Source organism: Gorilla gorilla, chromosome 10, assembly GCF_029281585.2.
Source record: "Gorilla gorilla gorilla isolate KB3781 chromosome 10, NHGRI_mGorGor1-v2.1_pri, whole genome shotgun sequence".
Lineage (NCBI taxonomy): Eukaryota > Metazoa > Chordata > Mammalia > Primates > Hominidae > Gorilla > Gorilla gorilla.
Window position 1 is genome coordinate 88,282,332 of NC_073234.2, and position 17,946 is coordinate 88,300,277.

Below are 17,946 nucleotides of genomic sequence, written 5' to 3' on the forward strand. Positions count from 1 at the left end.
CTTTTTTTCCTAATGTATCACATTTGATAGATGATATTAGCATGCATGACATTTTCCCAAAAACTCTAATTGTAACTCCACTTTCCCTTCCAAAGAAATGAAAGAAAGAGAGAGAGAGAAAGGAAGGAAAGAAGTAAGGAAAAAAGAGAAAAGAGAACAGAAAAGAAAAGAAAAAAGAAAAGGGAGGGAAGGAGGAAAGAAGGAAGGGAGGAAAGAAAGACAGGAACCATCAACATTTCATCAATAGAAACAAAATACATGAAGAATATCTCATAACTGGTTGACTCACGTAAATTCTTGGAGAACAGCAGAATTCGGAGCTAGCAATCTAGGATATCAATACATGACTCAGATTAACTGAATGTCAGCGGAATCTATTCTATGCCAACATACAGATGTGGAGAATATACTTAACGCATTTGTTCATTAAGAGGTCCATCTTTATATCCCCACAGTGTTGTTGCTGATGTGCAGCTTGGCTTTCTTTCATCTGTGTCATGCAAGTACCCACTTCTTTTTTCATCTTGTTTTAGGGGTGACTGGCTGAGAGAGTAACCTGTTTGATAGTACTATATAGACCTCTTCAACGTCTTCATTCTTGTAGACTTTCTTATTATCCTTTCCCGTATATCAGGATGGGGTGTTTTTCCATCCTTTTGCATATCTCCTGATCTTATAAGAACCCCTGATGTATATAGCCTCACTTGGAAGTAATTAGTGCCTACTATGTTTATGCCTGGAAAACAATTATTTTCTGTCTTCTGAACACATTTCAAAGCAAGCTCTCTCTTTTAGATTCTTTAATTCAGGGCACTCTTTTTTCTTCTTTTTTTTTAATGTTACCTCTTTGATGTTATCTTTGAAATCGTAGCACTTGTCGAAATACCTGGCTTTCAGTAAGCTTCATAAATGCTTGTGGATTGAGGGAGTGATTCAGTCTTGCACTGCTGATCTAGCTCATGCAGGTCTGGAAGATTTTTCTCTGATTTTCCTCATTCTTGCTAGCTCCTATTAGCACTTGCTTGTCTGAGGTTTTTATATGTCCTTGTTCACTGCGTTCATTATAGTTCGCAAGAAAATCTTTAACAACACTGTTCAAACCCTAGCAATCCATAGACCAACTCAGACACTGCTTACACACTGCTTTATATTATCCTCAGTTTGAAAGTCTTTAATTGGATTATTCGTATTCAGTTTTATCACAGTCGTTACAATTTCTCATTGTTTTATATAGGCCCCATCCACATGGCTTTGTTATCTGCCTGGTTGTGGTGGACAATGAGATCTTGACTCCAATCTAATTTATGTCTGCTAAGAACTAATTATAATGTGCAGGGAACAGGTGGATAAAATTTATTCAAAGAAGAGGAGGAGGAGGAGGAGAAAAAGAAAGATAGTTAAAATTTGAACGATAAATATTTAAACATTCTAAAAACAGAAAATGGACATCTATAAACTCAGCTGCCACATTTGCCTCTGATTTATTTTTGAGAAATAAAATCTTATACTCTAAACTCTCCTCCTCTACTTGCCTTCCTTCTCAAAGCAAACAACTATCAAACTTACTATATATCTTTTCTCTGAAGATTTTTATTACTGTTCTTGCATACATTTGCATCCATAATAAAGTATAACATTCTTTCCTAAATCCTAACATATTAGACTAACTTAAAAAGCTTTTCTTCTTTTTCAGCTAATGTTATGTTTTAATAAATTATTATTTTGATACTTGAAGACTTAGTTTACTTGTTTTCACAGTAGTGTAGTGATAGACTGAATATAGAAATGGGCAATAGCCATAGTATGAACAAAAATAGAACTTTGACTCACAACCTCTGCCTCAGTCAGCCCAAAACAGTAAATTACTTGGTCAAATAACTGTTCGCTTCTCTAATTTTTGTTCCTGTTTCCAACTCAGGACCAACCTGAAAAAGTTATATGTGCTGCCCTTACCAACTACATAGATGCTTTGCTTCTAGTTAGCCCACTTTCAGCTTTCCCTTTCCAACAACTTTCAATCACAGAACACTTCAAACATTCCCCTTCTTCTACCATAACATTTTCCCACTCCCCTGCCTGCCTTTGAGTCTCTGCCAAATAAGCGATGGTAGCTGACTCCCTTGCTGGAGCAATCTCTCAGTAAATAGCCATTGCTTGTGTTCATTTTGGAAGTCTTTATTTGAACAGTAGTACAGTCATGTGTCAATGACATGGATACATTCTGATGAATGTGTTATTAGGTGATTTTGACATAGTGAGAACATCCTGGAGGGTAGTTACACAAATCTAGATGGTATAGCCTGCTACATACCAGGCTATGTGATATAGCCTATTACTCTCAGGCTACAAACCTGTATAGCATGTTAATGTGCTGAAAACTATAGGCAACTATAACTCAAAGGCAAATATTTGTGTATATAAATATGGCTAAACATAGAAAAGGCATAGTAAAAATATGGTATTATAATCTTATGAGACCACTGTCATATATGCAGTCCATCGTTAACTGAAATGTCATTATGTGGCCCATGACTGTCTTCAGATTCTACATCCATTCTCACAAAATTCTAAGTAAACTTATTCTCACAAATATTCTAAGTAAACTCTTGCATATATATGTATATATATATTTATGTTCATATATATGCAAGAGTTTATTTAGATGTGGACATAAATATATATATATATATATGGATATTATATATATGGATATATATGCAAGAGTGTACTTAGACTATTTGCCATAAAATGAAATGATAGTTTAGATTAGTTATTACTTCAGCTTTGTTTAACTCTTCCCAAATTGCTATCCAAGCTTTGAACAAATTTACTTTTTACCAGTAAGAGTTTCTGTTTCCCAAATCTTTATCAATAATTAGTCTTATCAGACTTTTTATTTTTTGGCAATTACCAGGGATACTGCAGGCTAGGGCAGTAATAACAAAAAAAAATCAACAGCTTCATTTAATAAAAAATGTTTTATTATTCATGTAGATTACATTGCTGTTCTGAGTATAGATCAGTTTGGAAGGGAGATTAATATTGTCAAAAATAAAGTCAGATAAAATAAAAATTGTAGTTTATTGTGCATACAAATGAAACATTCACAAACTGGGAGACCTCAAACCAAAGTGGTACGTCCTGGTCAGAGCAGTTACAGTGCAGCATGTAAAGCATAAATGAGGGCATACATTGATTTTTATTGGGATTGGCTATCATAAACTTAGATTCCTTTTAGGCAAGTAGAACTGTTGAAACTTATTGGTGTGTCTCTGATTTGTTTAATTTGACTGATTTATGCTGTCAAAGAACAGAAAGATTATGTTTTGTGTTTTTTAAAAAATAATTAGAGCTAGCATTTTGGGGAAAATCACAATAACTTGAGTTTTGGCTATGTGGCTATAGGCTGTTGGCCTTGAGATATCTAAACTATATCCTCCATTTTTAATTTTGTAAACCATATCTTAACAATATGGAGTATTCCAATATATGAACATTTACTAGGTCTTTTAAAGTTTGTGGTGCAGATTTCTGTGAAAGTCTTACATATTTTTTGACAAATTTATTCTTTAATATTTTGTGTTTTAAGAGATTTTGTAAGTGCTATCTAAACTTTTGAAAACTAATTGCTAGTATATAGAAATATTATGTTTTGTATAAACACCGTGTATCCAGTTGCCTTGCTAGAGTCACTTATTAATTCTAATTTGATAGATCATTCTGAAATTTTTGGTCATCTGAAAATTTAAATAGTACTTCTTTTTCTCTATCTTTAGGGCTTCTGTTTGAGACAGGGTCTCACTCTGTTGCCTGAGTGAGAGTGCAGCAGCATGATCAGCTCACTGCATTCTTGAACTCCTGGCTTCCACTAATCCTCTCAAACTCAGCCTCCTAAAGTGTTAGAATTACAGTCCATTTGTTAATCATAGGTTTAAAAATATCTTTTCCTATGCCTGTCTTTTCAATGTGTTGATTATATCCTTTGACATACTGAAAACTTTAATTTTAATGATGTGAATTAGACTTCTCTTCCTTAAACTAATTCTCTAATGCCAATAGTCTTTTGTTTTCTTTATTTTATTTATTTATTTATTTATTTATTTATTTATTTATTTATTTATTTAGAGACAGAGTCTCACTACCATTGCCAAGGCTGGACTACAGTGGTGCAATCTTAGATCACTGCAGCCTCAACTTCCCGAGCTCAGGTGATCCTCCCACCTTAGCCTCATGAATAGCTGGGAGTACAGGTGCGCACCATCACACCCAGCTAATTTTTGTATTTTTTGTAGAGACGTTTTGCCATTTTGCTCAGGCTGGTCTTGAACTCCTGGGCTCAAGTGATCTGCCCACCTCAGCATCCCAAAGGGTTAGGATTATAGGCATGAGGCACTGTACCCAGCATATTTTCATAAAGCCATATTTAACCTGATATTAATAACTATATACTTAGTTTATTTTGGGTAGTATTTAACCTAAATGTATTTTTAAATCCATTTATTTTCAATATTAGGAAACCTTTGACTTTCAGATGTGTCTCCTTTAAAAAATGTATTGCTTAAAAAAATGAAAATGCATTTCTTTTAATATATATGCTTAGTTTATTTATATTTATTGAAATATTTAATGTCTTCAGACATTTTTATTTACCTTGTTCTTTTCATTAGTACATTTTGTTGATAATCTTTTATACATTTTCTTGTCTGCTTTTGTTGTTTCATGTATTTCATTCTTATGTATGTACATATTTATTTTTATTCAGTTTTTCAAAATTTGTATTCCTTATTTTTTTGTAATGCTCATTCTTAAAAAAGTATCACAAATATTTAGCACATATAGATTTATATAAATTTCCTTATAATTTCTCTCTGGTTTTAAGGGTATCCAGAAACATATTTTTAATCTTTTATATCAATTTGATCTTTTGTACCAAAATTTATACACATGTAGCTTGCAAGTTATTTTTCTGTTGTTCCAATTTTATCTTATTTTTATAAGAAAACTCTATGTTCTAGGTGATATGAATGATTTCATCTTTGTTGCAACTTCTTTTTTATCTCAGCAAATGATTAATATTTATAAATTTTCTATATAACTTTAAAAAAGATCTTTAAATATTTGGTTTGACGTATATATAAGTTGATATTGGCTAATATTAGCTGACATATAAGAGATGATAATAACTCATTAACTGAGTTGATTAGTTTTCTATATTATTACTAATTTGATTTAGTTTTCTTATTTCTATCTTTCTGATTGTGTTATATTAAAAATAGTTCTGTTATAAATGTGCATTTTTAAATTCATCCTCATAATTCTGTTTATTTTTACCTTATATATTTGGAGGCTATATTGTTGGACGCATGAAGTTCAGCATTGTTATATTTTTCTACTATTTTTTTTCTTTTTGCTGTTTAATGCTTTATCTCTAAAACACTGTATTTCTAATAATGCTTTTTTTTACAGATGCCTAAACACCCTTTATTACAAACAGCTATGAGAATTTTGAGGCCAAGGATATGATTGCAACAGTAAGGTTTGATTTACATGGATAAGCTTTCTTCCCCATGAAAACACTATGTGTCACTTCACACTTTGTCTAACACACACACTAAATCTCCACCCTATCTGGCACCCTATCTGAATTTCTGTTCCTTGTCTGTCAAACGAATTCCATAACTTTCTTGTCTCCTTTTATTTTTAAAGGAATAATCCAATTTAAAGCTTCAATTTCAAATTAAATCTAAATTGTATTTTCTTATATTGAACAACTTCAGTCCGTTGCTCAAGGAATTTCAAGTGCAAAAGTTGTTCTAATCTATTCTTTCTCATTCGGTAAGTCCTGCAGGTTCCAGGATGCCTGAAAACATGTATATGTAACAAGTTCCCAGGTGATTATGATGCATTTGGATTGCGAATCACACTGAGTAGCTATACACAGAAAACACAGTTTTGCTAGTGCAACTGGCTGCATTTTATTTCTTTGCTGTTCTGGTTCAGTTAGATTTTTTCTGCTGATGGTGGCTTCCCACTGATGTTCTGGTGATATAGATGTCATCTGTGGCTATTTGGAATGGTGTTCAGTATTATTCGGAGCTCACTCTCTTACCAAGAACTGCTCTGTTCAGATTTACATAAATTCATTTGGCCCCATCAGTAGGTAATGCTACCAATGGCATGGCATTGAAGCTATGTGGGCAATCCCATGTCACTATCTCATTACTTATTATTCAATTTCTTTATGAGACTCCAATGAGAACTGAAATGAGGTGAAGATTTTCCCACGTACTCTCCAGACACACAACTCCTCCGTTCCGCTTTGTGTTGCTGTAAATCCACTAATCCGACATGCCTTTTGCCTCAGTAGAGTACCCAACGAGTGAGTGAGATGCAAGTCTTTCTTTCTTTACACTTCCAACATCCACTGTACACTTGATCCACTTGGGCCCTCTCTTGCCCAAAAAAATCATGTCTTGTTTTTCATAGGGTAGATTTATTGCTGGAAAGTGACTGACCAGTCAGGAACTGCCTTTCCTTGCTCTCTTTGCCTACAGATGTGCCTATGTGACTAGTTCTCACCAGTGTGGATAGAAGTCATATGTGCTACTAATATTTCTAGTTATGGCTTCTAGTGCTAATCCTAAGACCACAGGGAAAATTCAGCTCAATATTCAATTACACATAAGTTAAAGTTTACAAATGTTCCTACCATTATCACAAAAATGAAGACTTTAATTCTTACTTGCCTCCTATGTTAAACATATCTTTAGTAATACTTTAAACTCTCCTCCAAATAATTTTATTTTTAAATGTCTGTGCTTATTCAGGTTTATCCATGCTTATTAATTGTTTTGTCTAACTTTGCTATTTGCCTCTCATGCTTTGTCAGGCACTGTTTGTATGTGACCCATCCAATATCCTTCTTATCCTCTGTACTTAGAATGGTGCACAGCAGAGTTGTCCACGTGATGTAATTTTGGCCAATGAGATACAAACAGAAGATATTTGTTAAGGATTCTAGGAAATGCATTTTCCTGATAAAAAGGGACAACCTTATTGGTATTTGATGATTCTCCTTCACAACTTCCCTCTTTCTTCCTGACTAAAAATGTGGATGCAATATCTGGAGATGCAAGAGCTAACTGGAAAGCATAAGGAAGACAGTCAGTTGTTAGAAAAAGAAAAAAGAGAGAAAGAGGATAATAGAAAAATGCTATAATTTGGATGACATTTTGTAGTTGCAAATCTCTGAAAATCTCTGAACTTCCCACATCTGAACTTATTCTCATGTGCTGAAAATAAACTTTTATGGTTTAACATTACACCCTTGTTTGGGGATCTCTCTTACATGCAGCTGAATTCAATTCTGATGGATACCCCCCTTCTTCTTTCTACATACTTCTTACTGCAGAATATCCTACAAGGGCATTTTTGGTGCAAGGCTAGAAGTCATAAAGTCTTGTTGTTTGTTTGTTTTGTTTTAATTTTTGTCCTAACATATCTTTATTTAGCTATGTTCATTTCATAATATAGAATTACAGGTTGACGATTATTTTCCCTGAGCTTCTAGAAGCTATTGTGAGTTGTCTTTTTAAATCTAGAAAACTAAATTTTCATTCATATCTTTTAAGCTTAGCTGAATATCTAATGGCTGTTTTCTTAATAAGTGTATTGGCAGTAGAAGGGAATCCATACGAGGCTATTCTACCATGTTGCAGTAACAAAAATATAACCACTACAGAATTATATTTGATAAGATCATGTTCTGAAATTACTTTTGATAACTCCCCATCATGAGGATGAGATGGTGGGTGGTTGAGGAGGGGAGAAATATAATAAATACAATTCAAAAGACAGAATTTTTATTAAATTTGAGTTCTTGGGGTTCAGTTTTTTGAGCCTACAAAAATAGATTAATATTGAGGCAATCTGTAGGTGATCCACTACAACAATAAAATTAAGGCTTTTAGTAAAGCCAATATTTTTAGTCCTAAATCAATAATAGCATAATAACTGATATTCAACATAAAAAATTTATTAAAGATATCTGGTTAATATGACGCAAAATAGGCTATAACTGAAGCATTATGATAAAATTATTCCAAGAAACAATAATCTTCCAGTTTTGTTATCAGAGGACAATGATAACTTATAATTGTATACCAAATAAAATATTAGTATCTACTGGATTTATGAAGGATTTTAGAGAAAATTGTGTAAATGATGACCTTTTATTAATGCTTCAACACTATCACCATAGCTCTACTGAGAGTCATATTATTTTTGTGTTTTCCAGTATAGGACTTGTCCTACTTCAATGACTATGAAGTAAACATTAAAATTGTATTAGAAACTGTTTAGCCCCAAAAATTGTTTTTCTATTTTAAAATGTAAATATGGATATTCTTAGGGCTATGCTGGTAACTGTTTTTCCAGAAAAAAATAATAAAAGCCTAATTTTTATATTTGTTGATTTCTATCATGTAAATAGTTCCACCATAGCCAATTTCAAGTTTCCAGTGTGAGATCGCTGAGCACAAAGTTTGTAAAGAGCACCACTGTATATTTTGAGCTGGTACAGGCCACAGGATATACTCATGTTCATACCAACTGTAAATCTATTTTTAATACTTTTGTTCTAGAAAGGATTTCAGGTGGCTCATATAATGTCCAATAAAACAAGATAAAGTAACAGTAAAATGATACACAATATTTACATAAGAAGATTTAGATAAAGCTAGAAGTTAGGTTAGTAAGGGCTTCAATACTTTAAAAGCATAAAATATTCTACATTTACTAAAATTGGTTCTAGATTTTCAAACAACAGTGTAGCCATGTTTAGTTTTTGGAGTGAGAATGTCCTTAAAGTAAAAATGAACTTGTTGCTCAGGATCCTATGGTTAGAGAGAATCTTATCCTGAGAGCCATAATGAAGAGGACTTTGTGTAATGTTTTAAGGTACATTCTGAACCATAATGCAGTACATCTGACAGTGTACTTTGTAGGAAAAGCCATAGGCATTTCACATAACAGAAAGTGTAGGGGGAAATGGAGGTGGGGAGGATCCTACATCATATGGCCTAGTTATAACATTTCATAATAATCTGGTTTAATTTTATCTTCTAACATCTGCGATTCAATGGATAACATATTTTTCAGGAATATGAGCTCTGCTGAGTTTAAGATTTGTCTCCCTGAGTAATACCTGTTAAAACCATTCTGTTTTATATGTGACTTATAATGAAATTAGATAATTATTAATAATGACCTCACTGGATGCGCACAAAAATATTTATAAAAAATTCTGGCAAAACACTGGGCTAAAGGAGGAGAACAGCCACTGTGGAGAAAGGCACAAAACCTCACCCAGGGCAAAAGCACAAAACTGCACCTCCTCTACAAAACAAAAGCCTTAAACTAGGGAAAGAAGCAGAGACAGCAACCAGTGCCCTTAAGGCATTGCTGAAAACTTTGTGACTGGGGGAAGAAAAAACAGAAATGAAAACCTTTTTCTGTGTTGGGAGGGTAAGAATACCTATTGGGTCCAGAACTGGCACTGGGATAGGATCAGTACCTCTGAGGCCACACCATCCAGACTCAGAGGCATAGTGCTTTTCTATAACTTAGACTAAATCAGTACAAGAGAGAACCATCATACCCTCAACCCCACCTCTCATAACACCAGTGTTGAATAACAGGTAGCAATGCAATACTGCTAAAAGAGATAAAAGAGCACAGAGAGATCCTTTATTAGGTGCAATGTAAAAGGATGATTTAGGATGAAGGTAAAATAGGTACTGAAGGAAGCCTCTCTGTGAACCAACCCCTACTCTAAAGACATGATGACACTAGAGGAATTTGAAGTTACAGTGCACTGAGAATAAAAATAGCAATGACAAATCTCAACACTGATCAATTATTGACTAGATTGACCCAAATTCATGCACTAAATTTCTAAAATAAGACAAGGCATACCCATTTCTAGCCATAAAAGCTACTTACGTCAGTATCTATTGTCCTGTACAAATTGTCTGGCTTTAAATAAAAAATTATGAGTCATACAGAAAAGACAGAAAAAAACACTATTAAAAGACAAAGAAATATGACACTGATACTCAAACTATCAGAAACTATTAGAGAGGAAATTCAAAGTATGCATGATTAATATGTAGAAGGCTACATTGAAAAAAATATGAACAACATGCAATATAAGATAGATACTTTCATCAGGGTGATAGAAACTATAGAAGAATCAGATGTACATGCTAGAAATGAATACCAGAATAACAGAGATAAGGAATGTATTTAACAGGCTTATCAGAACACTTGACACGTCAAAGAAAAAAAAAATCAGTAAACTTGAAGACAGGTCAGCAGAAATTACCCAAGTTAGAAGGAAAGAAATGAAACTCATTATTCCTAGCTAAAGTTTGTCTACCAATAAAATGAATCTCCCTCCCCGAATCTACAAAAAACCTAGAATTAATTAGTCAGTTTAGCCATGTCATTTTATATGCTACAGTTTGGATGTTTGTCTCCACCCAAACTCATGTTAAAATTGATTTGTCATTGTAACATTATTAAGAGGTAGAACTGTTAAGAGATAAAAGGGATATGAGGGCTCTGTCATCATGAGCAAATTAATGACATTATTCAAAAGGGGGGGTTATTATTACAAGAGTGAGTTCCTTATAAAAAAAGAAGCTGTGTTGCTTTTTGCTCTCTCTCACTCTCTCTTTGCCCTTCCATGATAAGATGACACAGCAAGAAGGCTTTTTCTGGACAGTGACCCCTCAATCTTGGGCTTCTAGGCCATCAGAACTATGTGCCAATAAATTTCTATTAATTACAAATTACCGAGTCTGTGGTATTCTTTCATAACAGCACGAAACAAACTAAGATATTACACAAGATCAATATTTTATTTCTATACACTATCAATAACTTTGGAATTAAAAAAACCACCATTTATAATACCACTAATAAGAAAATATTTAGATATAAATTTAACAAAATGTGCAAAATCTGTATTCTAAAAACTACAAAGCATTGATTAAAGAGTACAAAGAATGAATACCTAAATAAATAGATTTAACGTGTTCATGAACTGGAGACTCAATATTGTTATGATGTCAGTGAAATTCTAATCAAAATCTCAGCATGATTTTATTGTAAATACCGAAAGACTGATTTTAAAATTTATACGGGGAGGCAAAGGAAATAGAACAGCCAAAAACATTTAACAAATAAGAATAAAGTTAAATTATTGAAACTACCTGATTTAAAAATTTAAAATGCAATAGCAATCAAGACATTGTGCTATTGATGAAATGATAGATTCATAGGTTAATGAAATGGAATAGAGCTTTCAGAAATAGACTCAAATTAATATAGTAAACTTTTAGAATAATGGTAAAAATGGTAATTATGGAGAGAGAAGAGTAATTTTTTAAACAAATAGTGCAGAAAATTTGCATGTCCATGTGCAATAAAAATGAAATTTAACCCATACTTTTCAACTTATATAAAAATTAACATAGCTCTAAATGTTTATAAAACTTCTAGAAAAAGACATAGGAGACAGCCTTTGTTATATTGTGTTAGGCAGAAAGAATTCTTGGATAAGACATCAAAAGCACAATCAATAAAAAAAGAAAAAATCTGATAAACCTATCAAAATAAACAATTTTGCTCCATAAAATATACTGTGAAAGAAAAAAAAACATAAGCCATGTATTATGAGAAAATATTTTCAAATCATATACCTGCTAAAGGATATATATCAGAATATATAGGAAATTTTGAAAGTCAACAATGAGAAATCAAACAACCTCCATCCCCTGAGAAATGGGCCATAAATTTGAGTAGGCATTCCATCAAGAAAGCATATAGTTGGCAAGAAAGCATATGTAAAGGTGCACAAAACTATTAGTTATTATGAAAATAAAAATTAAACTCAGAACGATATACCACTACACAAATATTAGAACATCAAAAACAAAAACAAAAAAATTAACTTACAATATGGAATGCTCATTACAATGTGGAATATTGGAACTCTCATACTTTACCTGTGGGAATACAAAATGATACAAGAATTTGGAAGTTTTTTGTAAGTTAAATGTACTTGTCTTATGACCCAGCTATCTCACTCCTATATATTTGCCCAAGAGAATAAAAATTTATGTTCACATTATAACCTATACATTAATATTTATAGCATACCTATTCATAATGTTAGAAACAAGAGCTCAGAGTCGCAAGGAAAACGAGCACTCAATGAAGGATTTCTCAGCAAGGCAAATTTACTTCTGTGGAAGGGTTTTGCTCACACTTTTGGCCACTGTGAGAGCACATCGAACAAAGGAGGGCAGGGGTTTTTATTCCCAATGCTGTTAGTCCCTGCTTCTGTGTCTGTCCCCATTGGCTGGAGTTGGACCGCACAATCTAAACTGACCCTATTGGCTACTGTTTAAAATTGAATATGGCTAATTAGGCAGGAAGGGAGAGGCTGTCCATTATGGTACAAGGCATGTTTGGGCATGTCAGGGCATGGCAAAGGTGGGAAAGGTGGTTTCAGGGGAAGAGCTCTTTCAGTGGTAGGGGCAGTTTACAGAATGGGTAGCCAGCAGTAAAGAGGACCCTTTCCAAATAAGGAAGAGACGTGAGTTACAGATTGGGACTGGCGGGAGAAGTTGTTTACAGAGCAGGTAGCTTAGGAGAAGGGACAAGGAAGTTGATCTCGAGAACAAAGAACAAGGAAGTCAGAAATTAAAACTTTGAAGCAGAACTTACTGTATCTGACAATAGTCACTGAAAGCTGGAAATGTTCTTCAGTTGATGAATGAATAGACAAATGAAATATTCTCTATCTTAACTGTGGTGATAAATGAATGACTGTATTTGTCAAAACTCACATAACTTTATATTACAAAGAGTAAATTTGTTGTATATAAATTGAAAATAAAGTTTCAAAAATTATTTATTAATATATAATATGTGTACATTATATTCACAATAAAATATGTATAAATAATTCATCTCTAGTTAGAATGATATACCAAAAAATAAGATGTTTACTATTAGCATTCAATGTGGCAAATAAAATGTTGCAATATAATCCTTAGGGTATTAGTCCATTCTTGCATTGCAAAACTGCAGATGGGAGGACTACTCGGTAAGTGTAGTTTAAGTTCATAGATCATATTATTTCAGTAATTCTATCTAATTAATTGTAGGGTAGTTCTAAATTTAAAATATCATTAGAAGTTAATGAGCTGGCCAGGCACGGTGGCTCACTCCTGTAATCCCAACACTTTGGGAGGCCGAGGTGGGTGGATCACCTGAGGTCAGGAGTTTGAGACCAGCCTGGCCACACAGTGAAACCCTGTCTTTACTAAAAATACAAAAATTAGCTAGGCATGGTGGTGTGTGCCTGTAGTCCGCAGCTGTTCGGGAGGCTGAGGTTGGAGAATTGCTTGAACTGGGGAGGTGGAGGTTGCAGTGAGCCGAGATTGTGCCACTATACTCCAGCATGGGGGACAGAGCACGACTTCATCTCAAAAAGATAGAAAAGAAGTTAATGAACAGATAACATTTTCTCATTATTCACTTGATCATTTTTATTTAAAGTTATAGTAGCACCACATGTTTGCTACTGTATATGGATTTAGTCAGATTTTGTTGGCCACTTGAATGGTTGAAACTCTAAAACATCATCTAAGAAGTGAAAATGTAGTTTGGAAAAGACTATGAGGATATACGGAACCAGGCAATTGAAAACATTAAATTTAAGCAGTGAAAAGAAAAAGGTTCAGTCTATGAATATACTCTAGATAAAATCTGGTAGATAGCAGTACAGCATAAAAACTTGGGCAGTCATGTGGGTGGTAGAGATAATAAATTCATGTGGAGAAAATTTTCTTACATTGGCGTCTCTTTTGAAGATCTCATATCCAGACCGTATAAGCAGGCCCCCTGGAATTTGAAAATATCTTAATCTAACTGCACTCTCCTTCTCGTCTTCTTTTGCCACAAATTAGTTAATTATGCCATAGTAGTGATGTGGTCCTTATACAACAAATTGAATTAAAACTATGCATATCCCTAAAACTGGAGATATTTTGAAAATTTTCTCACAAATTAACTGAGATGTCTCTTCTGTTATGCCATTAAAAAATAACTACTTTGTCAAGAACTTTGAAAGATTTAAGAGTTTTTTCCTGCTTGTAAGTTAAAAAGCCCATCACAGTTTTGTGGTTTCTGGCAAAAGACATTAGACTCCTGGGTCAGAGATTAAAACAAAACAAAACAACAACAAAAAACAAAACAAAACAAAACAAAAACTGTTACTCATAGCTCAGTATGCAGCATAAACTGCATGTTGGCATCATTTCCCCCTGTCCCCTAAATCCCATGGGAGCAATGTGAAATGGCCAGATAGAAGCGGTGCATGCAGCGGATTTGCATGATAGCCAGGGAACTCTGAGCTAAGTAAGCCCCAATCTTTTGAAGGAGCTACAAGCAAACCTGTTCATTATTTTCCCTGTAGATATGACCTTTTTTATATTAGAGAGCTGTGGGGGCCAAGGGCTTTGAAAGATTTGTTGAAAATCACTGACATGAGGCAGATTCATTAATAGGAGAAAAGGCATACCAATTTATTTAATGTGTATACACAGGAGCCTTCAGAATGAAGACCCAACATCTCAATGAGGCACAGAAGCTCATATGCCATCTTGAGGGTATGGAAAGAATGAGGACTTGAATCCTGGTCAGGCAGGTTATGGGAGGGGGAGAAGAATTCTATTGAGAGGCAATAAAGGGTTACTAGGTAGAATGATTATATTGGGGAACAGAAATTAACATGTAAATAGTTTTTTTTTTTTAATTTAAATGTTCCTTAAATCATCCTTGGAGACAGACATTGTCTTGAAAAAGGGTCTCTTCAGATATGGTTACATTCTTGGTTTTCTTTCCTGTAACGGATAATGAGATAATGGCGGGTGTGGGCAGTGTGGGGCCAGAGTAAGAACTATTGTTCTCCTTGGTGTGTCAGTCCTATCTTTAGGTAGGTAGGGGACAGGTCCCTTCTAGTGCTTGTTGATCTCTAAGGGTTTTTAATATAAAATATTCATTATGCCACAGAGCCAAATTTTGGGGTTAAATGTTAATTTTCTTCACAGCAAAAAAAATCTCTCTGAACCAGGAGACACTATCCCTATCCTCTTTTGAGGCTGTCTGCTATAGAAAATCATTATAAAAGAATTCTGAAACAAAAGCTGTCAAATCTGCTGAAAAGATCTGCGGAAACATGAGAGACAGATGAATTATCTCTCAATATAAACATTGAGTGAAAGTAGTTAAAACATTATTCTCCAAGCGTTAACCAAGAAGAATTTTTTAAAGCCAAGTAGGCCATTGCAACTCTAAGTCATTCCCAATCATAGCTAAAATCTAAAACAATGTAATGAATATGATAGCAAACAATAAAAATATTTCAAGTCTTTATTATCCATACCTGGACACTATTCTAAGACCTTGTAAAATGCATTGCCTCATTTAACTCTCTGACAGAGATACTATTATTTTTATTCCTTTGACCTCATATAATCATTATTCTAGTCTGTCTAGCATGTCCTGCAAAACACATATAAGTGAGCCTGAGAAGATATGTGTTTAATAGCTTGCATGCCGTGGACAAATTTAAAGCCATACCGTTTTGATTGGATGTGGTACAGGAGTGGAGACACTCAAAATAGTTGAATTTGTATAGTTATTTCCTAAATTTTCCAGATAGCCCATATAATTCATGTCTTGTCCTTTATATACATCCTAGAAAGTAATTTTTCTTTATCCAGTTCTCTACTTTCTCCATGTATGTTCAAGCATCTTAACGTTTTATTAATCTGTTCCTATATGACCCATTCTTGCTGCATTTAAGTTTGTGCCTCCAATTCTAAGATGAGAATCATCCTATAATGGAGGTCCAGATATTTAGAGTTTGTGCTATCAAAAATTATTTTTCTAAGAAAATTATTTCACCTGAAGTTATCTAGTTAATAAAACAGAAATGGTGATGATCCAGAATATTTTTGATGAAGAGATATAAAATATACCTAGCCCTACTATACAACTATGGGACCATCACAGTTTAAAGTGCCTGAGGCCAACATAAGTGAGGGCCTTGAATTGGTAGTTTTGATTTTTCCATCAGCTATATTTTGGCAGCCAGAACTACAAAGCCTACACCTTAAAAATTTTTCAAGACTATAATTCTATGGCTTGAGTACTTTGTGATCAACGATTTCTAGCTTTGATCATCTAAGACTTGTGTGGTCATCAGACTGCCAAGAATGATTAATCATATTTAAAGTATTTTGATGGGGGTGATAGGAAGTAAAACAGAAGAATAGACTTTATCTTCCGGCCATGAAATTTCATCTGTTTACCACTGGTTTGTTATGTGGTCTTCCTGGAAACCATTTCATCTGATTCAAAATGCCAACAAAATTTAAAGCAGCACTTAACTGCGCTTTACTCAACATAACTAAACTGCTATGATTTAAATGTGTCCTCCCAAAAATCATGTGCTGGAAACAATCCCTAATGCAACAGTGTTGGGAGGTAGGGCCTAATGAGAGCTGATTAGAACAAGAGGGCTCCATCTGCATGAATAGGTTAATACCATTATCTCAGGAGAGGGTTTTTGTTGTTGTTGTTGTTCGTTTTTTTTTTTTTAATAAAAGGGAAAGCTCTCTCTTCTTCTCTGTCATTCTCTCTTGCCCTTCCACCTTCTTCCATGGGATGATGTAGCAAGAAGGTCCCCACAAGATGCTGAACACTCAGTCTAGGACCTTCTAGCATCCAGAACTGTAAGAAATAAATTCCTGTTCATTACAAATTACTTATCCAGTGGTATTCTGTTACAGCAGCACAACAACCTGACACATTCCCAGTGCACTACAAACTAGGAATCTTCAGCCAGGCTTAGGATAGGCCTGTTGAAAATACCACTGAATGTCTCATGATGTTCTTTATTTCCAATCTTACATTTCCCACAGCAAGAGTGATATTTCATTTTTTTGGAGATTAACAGTAAACTAATAAATTTAAGCCTTTGTATTATTTCCAAATGTTTAATTCTACTTCTTTGCAAGTCATTCATGTACTCTGTTTTCTCATACTCCATCGGCCTTATTTCACAGATCTTGGACCTCAGGTAGCGTAACAGTGTAGAAAGCTGCTCTTTCAACCATCCCATCTCTAAATTACAAATCTTCTACTAACTCTGAGGACTTATAGCCAGATGAATGATCTCAACTAGGTTTTCACTGATGCTGACACAGCTGCATATGTACAGATAACATGTTCTCTACCCATCAAGTCTCCATGAAATTTTCACATAATATCACTATCTTCTAGTGCACCTACTTCCACAGCAGATTTCCATTCTCGGTATTACTCATAAGCCTAGAATGACCACCACCCCTGTATCCCAGTTAACAACTAAGGGAATATGAAAATGAGAAAGACAATGTCTAGATGCTTTAAGAATGGTATAAAAATATACTAACCAATGTTTAGAAGCACATCCACGGAAATGTTATTTAACTCATGAACCTGATAACAAGTGTCAAGACTAAAAATTGAAGAAGTGCCACCTTGAGATCTACCCTGTAAATAGTCTTCATACTCTCATTCCACCTTCTTTACCAAGTCTAGATCACCCACAAGAGCAGAGGTTACTGTGAAAAGTTAGACTTCAAAGCTTCTACTTTGAAACAATGTGATATTCTCCAGTTTTGCTTCTTTTTATCTATTCTTGTCACTGGATCCAGGGAATTATTTCTAAGTTGTAACTTGTAAATTCAAATCATATTACTCGTTGTATTAAAACTTTATAGTGAGTATCCTTAAATAGCACTACTCTCTCTTTGTGCCTCC

The 17,946-nt window shown here is 34.1% G+C and overlaps 1 long non-coding RNA gene across 3 annotated transcripts in view; it reads left to right on the forward strand.

The window, feature by feature from the left end:
- LOC109029098 (uncharacterized) overlaps positions 1–17,946 on the forward strand; it is a 123,595-nt gene that overhangs the window by 43,265 nt on the left and 62,384 nt on the right. For 2 of the 3 annotated variants that reach the window (XR_002008109.2, XR_010129255.1), the window contains exon 3: positions 5,467–5,531. The exons of the other annotated variant lie outside the window; for it this stretch is intronic. This is a non-coding gene — a long non-coding RNA (uncharacterized lncRNA). The remainder of the gene's footprint in view (positions 1–5,466; positions 5,532–17,946) is intronic. 3 annotated transcript variants of the gene reach the window in all.